The 20466-nt window shown below is 42.0% G+C and overlaps 1 protein-coding gene across 3 annotated transcripts in view; it reads right to left on the bottom strand.

Annotated features, from left to right (window-relative positions):
• GALNT13 (polypeptide N-acetylgalactosaminyltransferase 13) overlaps positions 1 to 20466 on the bottom strand; it is a gene marked incomplete at its 3' end in the record, with an annotated part of 686573 nt that overhangs the window by 82127 nt on the left and 583980 nt on the right. The gene's annotated exons all lie outside the window — the stretch shown is intronic.

Raw genomic sequence — 20466 nt, 5'->3', positions numbered from 1 at the left:
CTCCACACCTGCAACATAACAACCAGCACAAGCTGGTGCAGACAGTCTCATAATTTGCTCTTGTTATAAACCAACAGCAAATTACTACCCCTTGGAACAAGAGAAACAAGGAGGAGATTGTGCCTTAAAGAGGTGTCCCAGAGGCACAATGCCTTCTGGTGCTACTGTGGCATGGTGCAGTGTACACATTGCCCCTTACTCACGGATGAGCCTAAAGGCACAGTCAAGTGCTAATATCTGTTCATTAAAATAAACACAATCACTATACAATCTGCTTTTCTACTCTATGATCTTTCTTTCTGCTTACAGTCAATATATGCTCAGAAAGTCATGTTCTCAGCAATCTAATTTGCATCTTATTTCCATTTTTCTGGTTATAGGATTTGACATTGCTATTGTCATTCACAGAAGTTATAACACAAGAAAGTGATTTCAATGGTTGTGGGATAAATTAACATTCCTACTTCTTAAATTTTACACTTTTATGTTTGCAATCTAAATCTGGTTGTTATTATTCATTCTCCCCTCTCCCTTTGTGTTTGACTGTTTCTAAAGGACTTCTCTGGAAAGAAAAGAACGGACCAATATACTGACAGGTTCTCTGGAAAATATACAGGTCCCAATTTCTTCTCTCTGTTACATCTATGTAAATCCAAAGTAATTCAATTGATTCATTTACTACAGGATAATAAGAAATCAATAAGATGAAATTCAATAAAGACAAGTGCAATGTACTACACTTAGGAAGGAAAAAAATCAAATGCACAAACACAAAATGGGAAATAACAGGCTAGGCAGCAGTACTGCAGAGAAACATCTAGAGGTTATAATGGATCACAAATTGAATATGAGCCAATAATGTAATGCTATTGCAAAAAAGGCAAATGTCAATATAGGGTAGTATTAACAGGAGTGTCATATGCAAGAGGCGGGAGACAATTGTTCCATTCTATTTGGCACTGGTGATACCTCAGCCAGAGATCTGTGTCCAGTTTTGGGTGGTATAGTTTAAGAAAGATGTGGACAAACAGAGTACAGAGGACAGCAACAAAAATAAGAGGTTTAGAAGACATGACCTGTGAGGAAAGGCCAAAAAAAAATTCATATTTAGTCTAGAGAACAAAAGGCTGAGGGGGAACCTGATACAGACTTCCAATACGTAAAAAGTTCTTATAAAGAGGATTGTGATCAATTGGCCTCTATGTCCACAGAGGGTAGAAGTGGTAGTAATTGGCTTAGTTGGCAGTAAGGGAGATCTGGGTAGATATTAGGAAAAAAAACCTCTCTCTTTGTAAGGACAGGTAATCTCTGGAACATGTTATGTAGGGACGCTGTGGAGTCCCCGTCATTGGGGCGTTTTAAGACTGGTTAGACAGACAATGGTCAGGGATGGTCTAGGTATACTTAATCTTGCCTCAGCATTGGGAGATGAACTAGATGACTTCTGGAGGTCCCTTCTAGCTGTGCATTTTTATGACGCTAAGATCAATGTAATTATTCAGTGAAACTGACAGCAGAATTTGTTCCACTGCTGCTAAACAGCTATACTGTTTCCTGAGGCTCCCAGCTTTAGAATGGTTGATAGCTATTTTTTTTTTAGGTTTAGAGTTTCATGAGATAATCGATTTTAAACTCACAACATTCTAATTACCTTTGTCTCTCCCCTTTGATTTTGACATGCCTTTAGTACTGGTTATCTTGAGAGCTATTAAACACAGAATCAGTGGTGTAGACCATACAAAAGCTTGTAACCTCAGCTTTCAAATGGTATAAAGCATAGCTCTCTATTTCTAGCAGTTAATGAGAAAAAATGGCTGCCAAAAATATGCTGTAATCATGCACAAACTACCTTTCTACTTGTCAAAAACTATGTAGGGTGCCTTTCTGTGCAGAAGCTTTAGTTCCAAACTTGATAAAGCACAAGGAGATGCGGTTGACAGGCAAGTCTCTTTGCATTTGGAAAAAGAGAATGGGTCCTCGGTCTGGGGGTAATTAGCAGAAGATAAATAAAGGTTATAATCCACTACAAGATACATTTGCCTCTCAGTCACAGTCTAGATCAGGTTTTCCTAAGGATAGAGATGTCTGGAGGCTGCAGTGGAAAATATTTGTAATAGAGCTCTGGCTTAAAAGAGTTTAGTTGTTCAAAAAAAGTTTTGGATAATTTCTTAAAATGAAGACAATCTGTATAAACCCAGAAAAATGAACTCTGACAATATATTAGCCATCTAATTTTTTATCTTTTGAGTTCATTAACAAAAGTGTGTTTCACAGCTACGAAAATTTTCTTGACAGTTATCTGATCATATTAATGATACACACCAATGGTAATTTTCAGTTTATACAAAAATAATCTTGCTGAGTTTGCATTTCATCAGCTTTCCTATTTGTTAATACAAAGAGAAAGCCTAATCATGAACGAATGAAATAAAAAATACCTAATGTGACAGTGGAAAATTACTACTACTCTGTCTCATCTTATCTGAGAAATAACGTTCTAACTGACTTTATGGCTCACCTTTATTTGGAATAAAAAGATAAGATATTTTGTGAGGTTCAGACTTGAATGAATAAATGTTTCTATTTGTTATTTTATTTACTGTCAAAATTTAACAGCTGTTCAAAGTGATAATTACCTCATTTTTGCACGTATATTTGGAAATTAAAGAAATAAGTTTAGCATTTTGTTCGGAAAGTACTAAGGCCCGTTTTCATTCTCGACTTATCTGTTGTGAGAGTAAGTTCTATAGTCCAGGGCTAGCTCCTTTATCGTCCACTAATGAGCCTTGCTCTTCTGGTCAACACTTTCATGGTTCCAATGGAATCTACCTGGTGTGAGTAGTCATAACTGAGGAGGGAGAAGCACTCCCTCAGATACCTAGGGCCAGTTCCATGGATGGCTTCGAATGTTAGGACTGAGACCTTCCAAAGGCCTCTCTATGCAAGAGGAACCCAGTGCAGAGAGCATTGCTTGGCTGAGATGTGTTCATAGCAACCCATGTTGCTAAACTGGATTACTGAATTCTCTACCAGTTGGTGCTTTTCAGGGTGTGCTGCTTCATCCCTAGAGATAATGGGTTGGAATACTCAAACGTACAGGTCATGTAGCCAAATCTATGTCCAATAGAATGGGACAATCTCTGGTCACTTATACATGGCTATAGGTTTGTTTTTTTGCCACCGTGGTTATATTGACTTCAAGAGGGTTGTGCATGGCCATAGGGGTCCTCCCATGCAGATCAGATTGTATGACTGGGACCTAAAACAGAGGTTCTCAAACTTCTTTACAGTGTGGGATACAACTCAATAGGCAGACTGCCTCATGGATACCTTCCTTCCTATCGACCATGAGATAGCATCCATCTGGCAATGTCAGTAATTAATTATATGTAAGGGCATTAACAGATAAGAACTCAAAGCATTTCAAATGAGCTATAGTGAGCAGCACAAGAGCATGCAATACTCTGCAGACCTTCAACAAGGGATCCACAGCTCAGTTTGAGAACTGATGCACTCAAAACACAAAACAGATGAAGGGATAGGGGGAAATCCAAACAAGTAAGGTGGCCAGATGGTGGCTGGCTACATCCTACTAGTAGATTCCCATTCAAATTAAAGGAATATATAGACTGTCTCCAACTATCTCACAACTTCGCAATATTTAGTCTATTGATTTCTTCTGGATATCATGGTAGATGAACATGTACAGGAAGGATCTGAATGAGAAGGCGGTAGTCTTGTGAACCAGATACAGGTGGGTGTTCCATATGTAGGAGACAGCATGGAAGAAACCACATAAATGTCTGCAGTCAAAGCAAACAAATATATATTATGGGCCTTCTGCCCTTGATAGCATGCACATTAAGAGAGAAGTCCACATCTGAGAGCAAAATATGGCCCCAAATCTGAGTTATGACTTCAGAAACAAGGAATTTCAAGGCTTGCAAGTGTTTCTACAGCCTGTGATTACTACTCCCTTATTTAAATTAACTGTTTTATTTCAATTAGTTTACCACATTGCAGACTAACATTGAAAAATGAGGCATTAGCCACTTGAACCGATTATTTTGTTTGCAACACAACAATCTGAATCTTCATTTTTAAATAGCTGTACAATAGTATATGCTATTGTAACTGCCAATGTATTGCCCAGTTGCATTTAATTTCCTAACTATAATGCATCTGCAGAAGTGACACTACCCAGAGCAGACTGGCAATTACTGTAGCCTTTACATGTTCTCACATGGTTACTAGAAAGAAATCCACACTGTAACATTCATATATGTTTCACGGAATAAGCTTCCTGACAATCAGTCAATCTCAATAAGAAACACATTTGATGCTGACTATTGACAAACTATGCAATACAAATTGGAAAAGGAAGTATAAATGTTTTCTGATTGAAATTTGATTTCAAAAAGTTAACTGCACATCTCTTGCTATAAGAGCGGGCTGTGTATGCTATTAATTGGCTAGCAGGGGATGTTAAGCAAACACATATTGGAAACTTCTTTTTGGAAACAAAGCGTGCCATTCCTTTGATATGCCCGGGTACAAATGGGGAAGACGGAAGAGTCCTAAACATGGGTCTTAGGATAGTAATTGTGGTTGTATGCTGTTCCTTGACTGGGCAGTAGCAATATAATATTTCATCCCCTCTCAACATTTTCTACTGTCAGATATTCCACAAAGGGTGGTAGTTGTAAAAGCACACAGTGTTGGCCCAACCTTGCTACCATTGCCTTCAATGGGGAAAGAGTCAATCAACCCCAGAAGCTTTGGAAAAGCCCACCCAGAACATATGCTGAGACTGTATAAGGTACAACTGATGAGGTAATGTGCACACTGCTCAGCTTTAGAACTTTTCAACAGCTAGTCAAAAGAACAAAATCCAGTCATGATGAGAAGAGAAGTGTGTCAGGCATATAATTTTAGTACCAAAAGGAGGGAGGCTTTATATAGCCAATATCTTAACCTTTACACAGGGAAATGTGACAAGCTGACATTCTTTTCATTTTCTACTTCCTTATCAAGTTGACTTTTTTTGCAGGTTTGCCTATAATTTGTCAAAGACGACCACAATAGTCATCTAATGACAGGCATTGCCAGTTCTGCTGGCACACTTCTAGGCCTCAGGGAAAGAATGGGCCAGTCAAGGTGCATTGAAATAATGGGAAGAAGCATGCAGGCCATTCCAATGACACCATCTAATTTGAGTTATTTTAAGACCTGGAATTAAAAACAAAAAAAACCAATGACTGACTAAAGCTCATGCTGAAGAAGTGCGTGCCTATATTCTTGAGTCTACTCTAATTTTATATGCAGTATAGTTATAGCTGTGTCGGTCCCAGGATATTAGAGAGACAAGGAGCGTGAGGTAATATTTTTATTGGACGAAGAAAAATAAGAAGCTTGTGGCTCGAAAGCTTGTGTAGCTTGAAAAGCTTCTCTCTCTCGCTAACAGAAGTTGGTCCAATAAAAGATATTATATCAGCCGCCTTGTCTATCTAATTTTAGATGACAGCTACTAGTGACTGGGCTTCCACTGTACCTCTTGAAAAACTATTTGTCTGTTTAATTACACGCAGTGTTACCAAACGTTTGATTCATCATCTTACTCTCAGTCAGAACCCCTTGGACTACCCCAACAATCAATTCTTTGGTGTTTGCAGCCTTCAAATACTAATAGTCACTATAATCACTTGAGTCCTCATCTAGTCAAGTTATACTTGTTTAGCTCAATTTTTTTGGTCCTTGTCTGAATTTCCTCCTCTCTCTAGATACCATGGGGTAGTGAGATGTCTAGAAAATGTTTTTTTGTTGGAAAATGCAGATTTGATATTTCCAACACACCTCTGAACAACATACTAATCCACAGAGACTTCCCTACCAACACTACAAAAAGAAGGATTCTAGGTGGACTCCTCCTGAAGGTCGAGACAGCAGAGTGGACTTCTACATAGAGTGCTTCCACTGACGTGCACGGGCTGAAATTGTGGAAAAGCAGCATCACTTGCCCCACAACCTCAGCTGTGCACATCACTGCCATCCACAGCCTCAGAAACAACTCTGACATCATAATAAAAAAGGCTGACAAAGGAGGTGCTGTTGCCATCATGAATAGGTCAGAATATAAACAAGAGGCTGTTCGGCAGCTCTCCAACACAACTTTCTACCAGCCATTACCCTCTGATCCCACTGAGAGTTACCAAAAGAAACTACAGCATTTGCTCAAGAAACTTTCTGAAAAAGCACAAGATCAAATCCACACAGACACACCCCTGGAACTCCGACCTGGGATATTCTATCTACTACCCAAGATCCATAAACCTGGAAATCCTGGGCGCCCCATCATCTCAGGCATTGGCACCCTGACACCAGGATTGTCTGGCTATGGAGACTCCCTCCTCAGGCCCTACGCAACCAGCACTCCCAGCTACCTTCGAGACACCACTGACTTCCTGAGGAAACTACAATCCATCGGTGATCTTCCTGATAACACCATCCTGGCCACTATGGATGTAGAAGCCCTCTACACCAACATTCCACACAAAGATGGACTACAAGCCGTCAAGAACACTATCCCCGATAATGTTACGGCTAACCTGGTGGCTGAACTTTGTGACTTTGTCCTTACCCATAACTATTTTACATTTGGGGACAACGTATACCTTCAAATCAGTGGCACTGCTATGGGTACCCGCATGGCCCCACAGTAGGACAACATTTTTATGGCTGACTTAGAACAACGCTTCCTCAGCTCTTGTCCCCTAATGCCCCTACTCTACTTGCGCTATATTGATGACATCTTCATCATCTGGACCCATTGAAAAGAAGTCCTTGAGGAATTCCAACATGATTTCAACAATTTCCATCCCACCATCAACCTCAGCCTGGTCCAGTCCACACAAGAGATCCACTTCCTGGACAGTACAGTACTAATAAACGATGGTCACATAAACACCAACCTATACCGGAAACCTACTGACTGCTATTCCTACCTACATGCCTCCAGCTTTCACCCTGACCACACCACACGATCCATTGTCTACAGCCAAGCTCTACGATACAACCGCATTTGCTCCAATCCCTCAGACAGAGACAAACACCTACAAGATCTCTATCAAGCATTCTTATAACTACAATACCCACCTGCAGAAGTGAAGAAACAGATTGATAGAGCCAGAAGAGTTCCCAGAAGTCACCTACTACAGGACAGGCCTAACAAAGAAAATAACAGAACGCCACTAGCCGTCACCTTCAGCCCCCAACTAAAACCCCTCCAACGCATTATTAAGGATCTACAACCTATCTTAAAGGATGACCCAACACTCTCACAAATCTTGGGAGACAGGCCAGTCCTTGCCTACAGACAGCCCCGCAACCTGAAGCAAATACTCACCAACAACCACATACCACACAACAGAACCACTAACCCAGGAACCTATCCTTGCAACAAAGCCCGTTGCCAACTGTGCCCACACATCTATTCAGGGGACACCATCACAGGGCCTAATAACATCAGCCACACTATCAGAGGCTCGTTCACCTGCACATCTACCAATGCGATATATGCCATCGTGTGCCAGCAATGCCCCTCTGCCATGTACGTTGGTCAAACTGGACAGTCTCTACATAAAAGAATAAATGGACACAAATCAGATGTCAAGAATTATAACATTCATAAACCAGTCGGAGAACACTTCAATCTCTCTGGTCACTCGATTTCTGATCTCAAAGTGACTATCCTTCAACAAAAAAACTTCGAAAACAGACTCCAATGAGGGACTGCTGAATTGGAATTAATTTGCAAATTGGATACAATTAACTTAGGCTTGAATAGAGACTGGGAATGGTTGATTCATTATAAAAAGTAACCTATTTCCCCTTGTTTATTCCTCCCCCCACCATTCCTCAGACGTTCTTGTTAAACTCTGGATTTGTGCTGGAAATGGCCCACCTTGATTATCATACACATTGTAAGGAGAGTGATCACTTTCAATAAGCTATTACCAGCAGGAGAGTGGGGTGGGGGGAGAGAAAACCTTTTGTAGTGATAAACACCCATTTCTTCATGGTCTGTGTGTATAAAAACATCTTCTGTATTTTCCACAGTATGCATCCGATGAAGCGAGCTGTAGCTCACGAAAGCTCATGCTCAAATAAATTGGTTAGTCTCTAAGGTGCCACAAGTCCTCCTTTTCTTATTGTAACCTGTGTTAGTTAAAACATGTTAGCTAATTTTAAGATGTGTTCGCTATCTTTCTAGTCTATAAATGTCTGAGCTGTAGGTACATGGTATTAAGATTCACACTTGGGATCCATTCACTGCCTAAATCGGAATGGAAAAGAAATGCTAAAACAAGCTACTGAACAACTAGGATTTAGACATTAATTAATTAATTAATTAATCCTGGAACATGCTCAGTAGAAGTACAAAGATAATGTTTAGAGCAGGGGTGGCCAATCTGTGGCTCCGGAGCCACATGCGGCTCTTCAGACGTTAACATGCGGCTCCTTGTACAGGCACCGACTCCGGGGCTGGAGCTACAGGTAGCAACTTTCCAATGTGCCGGGGGGGAGGACGCTCACTGCTCAACCCCTGGCTCTGCCACAGGCCCTGCCCCCCTCCACCCCTTCCCGCGCCCTCCCCTCAGCCTGCCGTGCCTTCGTCCCTCCCTCTCCCTCCCAGAGCCTCCTGCATGGAAGGTGTGGGGAGGGAGGGTGAGGCCGATGGGTGGGGGAGCTGATGGTGGGATGCTGATGTATTATTGTGGCTCTTTGGCAATGTACACTGGTAAATTCTGGCTCCTTCTCAGACTGAGGTTGAACACCCCTGGTTTAGAGCAACTAAATAGTAGGCCTGGTTGAAATTTTTCCATGAAAAGTTCTTTCATTGAAAAATACCCTTTATTTCAAAATCAAAAGTTGCACAAAATATTGTCAATATATTTCATGCCATGAAAAAATGTGCTTTCACTCCTTATATGTTGTTTTCCATTTTCTTTTTTATTAAAAGCATTATTGAGAATATTATCAAGAAAATTTGTTTACTAAAACTGTTTTTTGTGAAACAAAAAAATTCAATAACCATTTTGATAAGTGTTTTGGAGAGTATTTTTGATCATTTGGGGGGAATATTAAAGAAAAAGGAGGGACAGTTTTTGAACGTGTCAAAACTAAAACAACCTAGAGCATTTTTGTGAAAATATGTTTGCACCATTGCTAGTTAGGGGCCAATCACCAAAGCTAAATTCACCTCTCTGTGGAAAGCTGGGGTAACACCCTCCACACCTGAAGTGTGGCTGTGAGGGAAGCTACCTCAGAATGGCCCATCAGGGTGACCTCTCCCCCTGCAGAGTACTGCAGAATAAGGGCTATACATTGATCCTATATATAGGCCTCCATAGAGGGAAGCATTGGGGTCAAGTCAGGATGGAAACCATAAAATATGCTATCAGGCAGGATCAGTGACTCTAACACCTAAAAGTGGTGCACAAAGGTTAGTGGTGCTGCACCAGACAGCAGAATGGAATAGTAGCTGAGATGATTGGCTGGGATGGGAAGGTGGCTACCCTGTGACCTCCTGGCTCTGGATCCACACATTGCACACCTCACCTGCATAAACTCTCCATTTCTGCGAATGAATGTGGGTAAAGTGAATTTTACCCTGACAGCAGGTAATAAAAATAAAACCTGTAAAAAAAAACTTAAATAACATTGTGCTTCCCTTATACATTTGAAAATATGCATTATGCTTTGATTATTTTTGTTCACTTATTTGTTAGTTAAATCCCCCAAATAAATATATCCTAGATAGGTCAGCATTTAGAAAACAGAAAACTCTAGATAGACTATGTAGCAGTTCTACACTACACGTATAGTGCTTACTTAAATACATAAATGCACTTGTGGATGCAGTGAATTGTACACCGTCCTTTACACACAACATCCAGCAGATGGAACTGTTTTCCCATTAAAAACTGGAGCCTGGTAGTCAAAATTCATTAGAGATGGATGGAGATGAAATACATGCTACTGGTAGGTACTGCTACTATATACGCAAACCTGTAGGTCTTACTCAGGCAAAGCCATTGAAGTCAATAGGATGAATCCTGCAGTCTTTATTGAGCCAAAATTTTGACATGAATTCTCAATGAGGATTGTTGGATTAGATCTTATGCGTACAGCTAATGCGGCAATGAGTCTCTGCTCAAGCGTTCAGCTATTTTATATCTAACCCATATAGTAGCAATGCCAAATGTAATACAAGCCTCTCAATATTTGAGGACTTTCTTAAACTCCCAAGTCCTGGAATCATGTTATTATCTGATATTCCTTTCTTCATACTGTCCTTCCTTTAAAGTACATTTCTAGGCATTATAGTTTTGGAGAAAAGCTCAGGCAAACAAAAAATTCAATTAAAAAAAACTCATGATTGTTAAGCTAATCTTACAATTGCTTGTGGTTGACTAATAATATTTGAGCACTTAGGGGAGGAAATACCGTCGTGATGTTCCGAAAATACAAGAGTATAGCTTTTCATTTCAATTAGATTTTGTTGGGGCGGGGCGGGGGGGGTGGAAAGAGCGAGAGAGAGCGTGAGATAGCATGCGTGCATGCACAGGGTGTTGTGGTGAAAGAAAACTAACAACATCTTTGAGTTGTTAATATAATGATCACTGAATTCTCTTGTGCTGAGAAAGTCCTGTCACCTCATAGCATATAAGCTTTTATGTGAGAAAAAGGATCATGTCCACTTGCATTTTTATTTTATTTTATTTTTAAATTTGCTGCTCTCTGTGCATCTTTGTTCTCTATGTGTCAGACTCTCAGGTCTGTAAATGGAGGACACAGCTAAATGAGGGAGGAGGTTCAGCAAACCAGCGTGTTCCATCCCCACTCCCTAGGACTTGCGGAGGGAGGGCAGTAAAAGGATCTGCACAGTGGGGCTGGGACTGAGATTGCTTGAGAATAAGAAGAGAGCTGTGGGGTTGGAACCTGATAGGGCCTCTGGCCCCAGGGTGATTCTCTGGGAAAGGCAATACAGCCTGTGATTGTACTACCTGTTCTGCAGAACCTCTTTCATGATAGTGAACTCTAGGGCAACCAAAACCAGGAGGAGACCTTGGTAGACCAGCTCCCATTTGAACTGTACTGTTGGGGAATACAGAGAATAGAGCCAGAATAAAGACAGTGGCGTCTATGTGGATTGTCCAAGCATCTTGCAGATCCATGAGTATCCTCCAGATTTGAATGTGAGCAAACCACACACCCAGCTGAAACAAGTGAAGAGAACTCCACCAGTGGACTCATGCAGAGTTTTCCTGCTGTTGAAGGGAGCAATCTGGCCCTGTGTTACTTAATAACTGATCTGAAAGTATAGTTGATATCATGGCTATGGTTTTGCTCTTTTTCCTGAGCTTTTGGTTTCCTGACTCAAGTCTATTTTATTTGTTCTTATTATTTTACCTGTGAATTTGTATTTTAAAATGCATTTACAGTTTGGTGCACAGAACAATGGCTAATTAGGTACATGGGTCAATATGATCATATATGCATGGTAAATATACAGCTAAATGCTATATCATGTTGCTTTTGGAACAGCATCATCATATACAAGTTGGTACCTAGGGATAAACCAACAACTGCAACTGGACACCCACCCCCCACCTTTTAATTCATACATAATTGTGATGGGAAGAAAAACACCAGAAATTTGTAAAGAAAATATTGCTTTTTGCTCCAAAGTTAAGTGTTCCTTTGTGGGATTGCATTCAAAGCAAAGACATGAACAATGAGTTGTTCCTAGCTTTAGAACCCAATAGCATTTGAGGATACATTCTCAAAGCCAGGCAAATATAAGAAAAGAAATGGAAAAAAAGGGAATTATCAGACAAACTGTTATTCTGCTAAATAAATCCCTGCCAGTCAACTTCATTAGTTCTGTAGCCATTATACTTAGTCCATGACACATTTTCTGACATTAGGACTCTGAGAATAAAAAAAATCTACAGAGATGTGACAACAATATTGACTACAAATTCAGACTGATGGTACGGTGTCATCATATATATGTTTTTGTAGTGAATTCAATGTGTGAAAGGTTTGAGAGTTTTGCAGAACAAAGTCCTTTGTATACAGGACAGTTAGACCTAGATTTTCAAAAGTGAGTGGTGCTGAGGAGTGGGGGTGCCCCGTTAGGACACCTTAGAGGTGATCTGATTTTTCAGAGGGAGGGTGCTCAGTGCTCTTTGAAAATGATGGACCAATAAGGTGTCTCAAAATGGTTACCCAAAAATGGAGGTACCCAAAGTCATGAATCATTTTGAAAATCTGAAAGACCTTATATTATGGTCAGCAGGGGTATTGGCTTCCCCCATACTTCCCCACTTATAGAAGGTGAAGAGGGAATTCAGTCTCCATCTTTGTTCAGTCATTAGTATTTCTGCTAACAAGAAATGCCACCCACCCACATCAAAGTGTGGAGGAAATTGATGGGGCTGGCGCTGAAAGGGGAACAGTCCCAGCAGCAAGGAAGGGAGACACTTGCCAAGGACAATATGTAGATCCTCCCCCCGCCCCTAGGAGTCTCTGGCACCCATTGGCCAGCTGAGGGAAAGGGGTGCTGATTGGCCAGCATTCTCCAGCTCCCAGGACTTAGCCCAGTGCAGGGGCCACGTGGAGCCCCTTTTAGCTCCATTCCAGCAGCCCGCCCTACCCACCTGAACCAGGAATGGGAACCCAGCCTGACAGATGCTGCAGGATCTAGCTGATCTCCTGTTTAGAGGGTCAGGAAGGAATTTTTTTCCTGAGGCCAATTGGCATAGGACCAGAGAATTTTTTGCCTTCCTCACAGCACCTGCAAGACACAGTGGGTTCAGTAGGAACACACTTAATACCCAGCCGATTTACTGGGGTGGAGTTGTTTACTTGTCACAATTGGGGCCAATTTCCCATGCAGTTAAGAGAATAAAATGAACAGTTCCCAGAGGTAAGAGACCTGGTATTTTGGTGATGGGCCTTGGGCTCAGTTGATAGGGTGAGAAGTCCCCACCCTGCTGAACCCTCTGTCCCCTTCATATGGAGAGAGCTGAGTCCAGGCTGGGAGGGTAGGCTGAGGAGAGCCTACCCAGTGATATGGGTTGTATGGTAAGGAGACCTGTAACCCCAGCACTGGAACCAATTAAATCCCTGGTATAGGACATTATGGGTAATGGGGGGAGGGGTAGCGCCTCTCCCTTGTGTTAAAGTTACCGCCTGCTGCTTAATTCCAAGGATATGGCTGTGCTCATTTTGTCACTGTCCACATCAATGCCAGTTACAGTCCATTCTGAAGGTCATCTTATGATGTGGAAACTTGTCCAGGAGATATATTTTAAAGCTCCAATTTATAAGCAGTTCCATGAGGTAAAGGGGTACATAAGGACACTTTCCCTCATTAGTCTCTGATGGGTTTAATGTTTCCCAAATAGGTTATTATCCTAGGATAACTGTTCCTTTGCAGCACACTGAGAGCCTTCTCTTTCACCTCAGTGCTTAACCCTGTGATTCAGTTAATTAGCATCTGGTTAGTGTGTATTTCTTTTGCTGAAGTTCTGATTACACATGTTGAAACTCCCTTGTCAGGAAGCCTGGTAATATAACTACTGAAAGGCAAACTACAATTATGGTTTTTCACCTCCAAGACCATGCAGTTATTTTTGACAACCGTTTAGAATGAACCTAGAATCAAGTCTAAGAAGAATGTCATGTTCAAATGTCTGAGCTGTTGCTTGGGAAGTGAAATGTTCTCTTCTGCAATTTTCTATGCTAGATCAGAGTAGTGTATTCAAATATGACAAAAATGCCATTTAAGGGAGTTAGCCCAGACCTAATGGTAACATGAGGAGCTATCACATTGGAGACCAAAGCTTATCTTGGAGATTGTTTCCTCACTGTCAGACTGATATGGAAACAGGAAATGCTCATGTTAGCAGCAGTACCAGTATAGCCCTCAGACAGCCTCTGGGAAATGGAGACACAGCTAAGATATAGATTAGCTTTGCTTTAATTTTGCGAAACATCTGTTGACTGACATACTGACCACTCTGCACCTTTAAGCAGGTGGTTTTTTGGATGGTCTGGCCGAGTGAAGGGAACTGGGCTTTATGGCTGGGGGTTGAGGGGGTATGAAAACTCCTGCAAAAGGGGCAGGTAGAGTGGTCACTGACTCATCCCCTGGGAATGCAGGGTTTGAAAAGGAGTAGCAAGGCCTTCCTTTTACATGGACCAAGGCTGAGGCAGGACCCACCCTCCCTCCTTTTTAGGTGGCAAAATATCCAGTTTAGACAACACCTGCTGTAGGCATTACACTAGCTGTCCCTTTTTTAAGGAGGCTGGGAAGGAATTTTTCCCTTACCACCATATTGGCTTGGGTGCAGTTGGTTTTTTTTTTCCCGCTTTCCCCACAGCAAGTTTCAGAAAGGGCTTTGTTCATGCATGGCATGACGGCAGGTAGGCCATATGTCACAACTCATTATTTAAGTGTATGGCGATTGTCCAGTGCAGGTACTCCATAGAAAAGGTATAGAGTGACTGGATAAATGGCTTGGAAAAGAACTTAAAAAGAGGTGTTCATTAAAGGAAGGAACAGGGGAGTGGTTGGGGACTCCTATGGTTGGTATGGCAGGGAGCCAACCCCGCATTCTTATAGCCTACCTTAGCCCTCCTACGAGCCAGGTGTGGATGGTAAGTTCCCAGCAATGGATTTGCTGGAGGAACATGGATGAAAAAAGAGGGGGAGCTGGTAAAAGCCCCCCAGGTAATTATGGAATAAACATGGGGGTTACCTGCACTGTACACTGTTATCTGCTGGGTAGTCCCAGACATCTAATAATAAAGTTGCAGCCTAATTAAACCGATGTCAAATGTGTCATGTCCTCCTTTTGGCATAGCCAGACAATTAATATCCAACAACAAAAGAAAAAATATTTATGCTTTAAGATGCAATATTTTGTGATGCAGCAGGTCAGGGAAACTGTATAAATACATTAGGAACAATAAACTTTTCCAAGCATTGTTCCTGGGTCAACACTCAAAAGGAAAATGCATTAGTCACCTAGTGTCAGAAACATCACATGCCAGCATGCTTACTTATCTGCACCCAGAAACTACAATCCCTAAGCATTCTTACCTGCACCCACTAACACCCACCAATCCCACCTGCCAGCTGAAAGGCCACCATTTAAAATGCAGTATTGCTCTGAAAAAGAACTCTGTAGAACAAATCAGACCTTGTGACTTTACTGACTAAAATAAGTATCATTTTTACTCCTTTTACCACTAAAGAGGCAAAAGAATTGAGAGTGTATGGATTGGTTTCTACTCTGGCTCATGCATCATCAACAGAATGGTTAACTAAATTCTGTTTGCAAAATCTTTGTTGTTGATAATCAAAAAGAACCCACCTTGAGATTCAGAGCTCTGGTGGAATTTGTAGGCGTGGCAGTTTGAGAAGCCTCTTGTTAATTGTAAACTCTGCACATTTGACCGGGAAACCACCATTTTCACTTTTTGAAAAAAGAGCCACTTTTCAATGTCAAACAACATTTTAAAGGAAAGTATCTGATTGTATTGGGGTTGGGGGGTGAAGGAGAGTGCTTATTTGACTACTTCAGGGAGAAGGCATGCTTGTAGTTCTTTTTCTTGTGGCTTAGAATTCTGGTCTGTGACCTAGCCAGCCCACTTTCGGGCAGAGGCCTCAATTTTAGAGAATTAAAAGCAAAATACAAATATTGTTTTTTTCAGTGTTTTAATATTTGCAGATAACACATTAAAGCTGAACATCAAGGAACAAAAGATATTAAAATGATTATAACATTTAAGATCACAAGCAATACAGGAGAAGAAACTTTGATGTTGTTCTTTTTATGATCCAAATCAGAAATGCTGCCTCTCAACTCAAACACCATGTGACTTATAGGAACGACGTCTAGTTTTTGTTTCACTGGATGTTTCATACTTTGTCTTTTTTCACTGTGATCTGCTAATCTCCGATTAACTACATTCTCAGTGTGATCTCACTCACAAATTGAAAATTCTACCACAGTACATACAATCAGGAGATTTTGACAGCTTCTCCTTTGTATTCATAGAATCATAGAATATCAGGGTTGGAAGGGACCCCAGAAGGTCATCTAGTCCAACCCCCTGCTCAAAGCAGGACCAATTCCCAGTTAAATCATCCCAGCCAAGGCTTTGTCAAGCCTGACCTTAAAAACCTCTAAGGAAGGAGATTCTACCACCTCCCTAGGTAACGCATTCCAGTGTTTCACCACCCTCATAGTGAAAAAGTTTTTCCTAATATCCAATCTAAACCTCCCCCACTGCAACTTGAGACCATTATTCCACGTTCTGTCATCTGCTACCATTGAGAACAGTCTAGAGCCATCCTCTTTGGAACCCCCTTTCAGGTAGTTGAAAGCAGCTATCAAATCCCCCCTCATTCTTCTCTTCTGCAGACTAAACAATCCCAGCTCCCTCAGCCTCTCCTCATAAGTCATGTGTTCTAAACCCCTAATCATTTTTGTTGCCCTTCGCTGGACTCTCTCCAATTTATCCACATCCTTCTTGAAGTGTGGGGCCCAAAACTGGACACAGTACTCCAGATGAGGCCTCACCAATGTCGAATAGAGGGGAACGATCACGTTCCTCGATCTGCTCGCTATGCCCCTACTTATACATCCCAAAATGCCATTGGCCTTCTTGGCAACAAGGGCACACTGCTGACTCATATCCAGCTTCTCGTCCACTGTCACCCCTAGGTCCTTTTCCGCAGAACTGCTGCCTAGCCATTCGGCCCCTAGTCTGTAGCGGTGCATTGGATTCTTCCGTCCTAAGTGCAAGACCCTGCACTTATCCTTATTGAACCTCATCAGATTTCTTTTGGCCCAATCCTCCAATTTGTCTAGGTCCTTTGTATCCTATCCCTCCCCTCCAGCGTATCTACCACTCCTCCCAGTTTAGTATCATCCGCAAATTTGCTGAGAGTGCAATCCACACCATCCTCCAGATCATTTATGAAGATATTGAATAAAACCGGCCCCAGGACCGACCCTTGGGGCACTCCACTTGATACCGGCTGCCAACTAGACATGGAGCCATTGATCACTACCCGTTGAGCCCGACAATCTAGCCAGCTTTCTACCCACCTTATAGTGCATTCATCCAGCCCATACTTCCTTAACTTGCTGACAAGAATACTGTGGGAGACCGTGTCAAAAGCTTTGCTAAAGTCAAGAAACAATACATCCACTGCTTTCCCTTCATCCACAGAACCAGTAATCTCATCATAAAAGGCGATTAGATTAGTCAGGCATGACCTTCCCTTGGTGAATCCATGCTGACTGTTCCTGATCACTTTCCTCTCCTCTAAGTGCTTCAGGATTGATTCTTTGAGGACCTGCTCCATGATTTTTCCAGGGACTGAGGTGAGGCTGACTGGCCTGTAGTTCCCAGGATCCTCCTTCTTCCCTTTTTTAAAGATTGGCACTACATTAGCCTTTTTCCAGTCATCCGGGACTTCCCCCGTTCGCCACGAGTTTTCAAAGATAATGGCCAATGGCTCTGCAATCACAGCCGCCAATTCCTTCAGCACTCTCGGATGCAACTCGTCTGGCCCCATGGACTTGTGCACGTCCAGCTTTTCTAAATAGTCCCTAACCACCTCTATCTCCACAGAGGGCTGGCCATCTCTTCCCCATTTTGTGATGCCCAGCGCAGCAGTCTGGGAGCTGACCTTGTTAGTGAAGACAGAGGCAAAAAAAGCATTGAGTACATTAGCTTTTTCCACATCCTCTGTCACTAGGTTGCCTCCCTCATTCAGTAAGGGGCCCACACTTTCCTTGGCTTTCTTCTTGTTGCCAACATACCTGAAGAAACCCTTCTTGTTACTCTTGACATCTCTTGCTAGCTGCAGCTCCAGGTGCGATTTGGCCCTCCTGATATCATTCCTACATGCCCGAGCAATATTTTTATACTCTTCCCTGGTCATATGTCCAACCTTCCACTTCTTGTAAGCTTCTTTTTTATGTTTAAGATCCGCTAGGATTTCACCATTAAGCCAAGCTGGTCGCCTGCCATATTTACTATTCTTTCGACTCATAGGGATGGTTTGTCCCTGTAACCTCAACAGGGATTTCTTGAAATACAGCCAGCTCTCCTGGACTCCTTTCCCCTTCATGTTAGTCCCCCAGGGGATCCTGGCCATCCGTTTCCTGAGGGAGTTGAAGTCTGCTTTCCTGAAGGCCAGGGTCCGTATCCTGCTGCTTACCTTTCTTCTCTGCGTCAGGATCCTGAACTCAACCAACTCATGGTCACTGCCTCCCAGATTCCCATCCACTTTTGCTTCCCCCACTAATTCTACCCGGTTTGTGAGCAGCAGGTCAAGAAAAGTGCCCCCGCTAGTTGGCTCCTCTAGCACTTGCGCCAGGAAATTGTCCCCTACGCTTTCCAAAAACTTCCTGGATTGTCTATGCACTGCTGTATTGCTCTCCCAGCAGATATCAGGAAAATTAAAGTCACCCATGAGAATCAGGGCATGCGATCTAGTAGCTTCCGTGAGCAGCCGGAGCTGTATTGTATTAAAAAAAAACAGAACTCAGCTAATAAATACTTTTCATTTCAGACTACCTAAACAGACTGGCTTATCCAGAACTACATCACACTATACACATGCATGCTAGCACACACATATATTCTTTTTACTTTGAGCAAGAAACTAATTTGTATTGATTTTGAGTAATCCTTTATATTCCCCTCTGCTCAACTTAAAACCAAGCTATTATGAATCAATACATTAATGTCACTGTGCACCAAATAATCAAACATGTCCTTGCTGGCAGCAGAGTGAAAGCATCGCATGATTTGAACATAATATTTGAGGCTATAGAAAAAGTATAGTTTGTAAAAGAATGGATTTGAATATTTCAGGAAAGAGCTTTTAGATGAAAAAGCAGATGATTTTCAAGTGGTAACAAACTAGATGATATGGGGCATTGCATTGCACCTACTTTTGTTGTCTAACTGGAATATACTGCAAATGGTCGGAAGGAGATATAGTTTCAAAATTGGCTAAATGTACTGTTTTTGTGAGACAAGATGGCATAAACTAATTCATAATGATAAAGATAGAAGTGACATGCCTTTGAAACAAAGTACAAGGTGATGAAGCTGGGGATTTTACTATTTATTACCATAGTGCTTAGAGCAGTGGCTCTCAAAGCCAGTCTGCCGCTTGTTCAGGGAAAGCCGCTGGCACGCTGGACCGGTTTGTTTACCTGCCACGTCTGCAGGTTCGGCTGATCGCGGCTCCCACCTGCTGCGGTTCGCTGCTCCAGGCCAATGGGGGCTGTGGGAAGCGGTGCAGGCCAAGGGACGTTCTGGCCGCCATTCCTGCAGCCCCCATTGGCCTGGAGCGGCAAACCACGGCCAGTGGGGGCTGCGATTGGCCGAACCTGCGGATGCAGCAGGTAAATAAACTGGTCCGGCGCGCCAGGGGCTTTGCCTGAACAAGCAGTGGACCGGCTTTGAGAACCACTGGCTTAGAGGATTAGGGCCCTGTTGTGCTATGATTTGTACAAAGAGTAAAAGACAAGCTTTGTCCCAAATAGCTTATATTTTACAAGTCTCAAATGGAGAGCAAAAAGGAGGGGGACAGACCAGGAATGGAATCTTGGGATGGAATCTTGGGGTGATTTTGCAACTTATTTAAAGGCATCTGCACAATACTTCACAGCATTTATTATTTTTAGTGAAATCTGTCCCCTTACTAAGCAGCCTGCTGTCTTAAGAGATGCATGTGAGGAGTGGGGAGTGGTATGGGATGTATCAACGTTTTGATGGCATGATTTTAGGGCAGTTGTAATTCCTCATGAGTGGCTAAGGTACCAGCAAGTGATCCAGGTCATTATTCAAGTTGTTCCCCCAAAATAATTTCCACTATCCCACACCATCATGTAATCTGTGTATGTCACATATTTTGCAGAAAATATTATTTAGAAATCTACTGGAGAGTTTTAAAACTTGATTGACACTGTCTGCAAACCTGAATTCAAAAGGAGAGGAAAGTTGGCTGAAATGATCTTTAGAAACTAAAAATTCTTCACACTAGCTCTTTGATTCATAATAAGTATACTCATTTGAAGATATGATACATTAGAACCCACCAGAAAAAGAAGTGTCGTATCCCACTGGAAACACTTGAAAGCTGGTATAAGCAGCAGTGGAAAGCACTTCTTTTTTCTCCCTCTGAGTCAGAGAGTAAAGTTCTGCAGTAGAGTAATCTACAACCACCACCCTTTTTTGTTCATGAATATTTGTCAAGAGATTTTGATATTTATCAATTTATTCAGTAACATTTAACAGTGTTTCATGCACATAAATGTCAGTTTACAGTTTGCATACAAACAGCGTTTACGTCTTTGC

The sequence above is a fragment of the Lepidochelys olivacea genome (assembly GCF_965140295.1).
Source record: "Lepidochelys olivacea isolate rLepOli2 genome assembly, chromosome: 11".
Classification (NCBI taxonomy): domain Eukaryota; kingdom Metazoa; phylum Chordata; order Testudines; family Cheloniidae; genus Lepidochelys; species Lepidochelys olivacea.
Note: the sequence above shows the minus strand (reverse complement) of the source record. Positions and strands in the feature narration are given on the sequence as shown.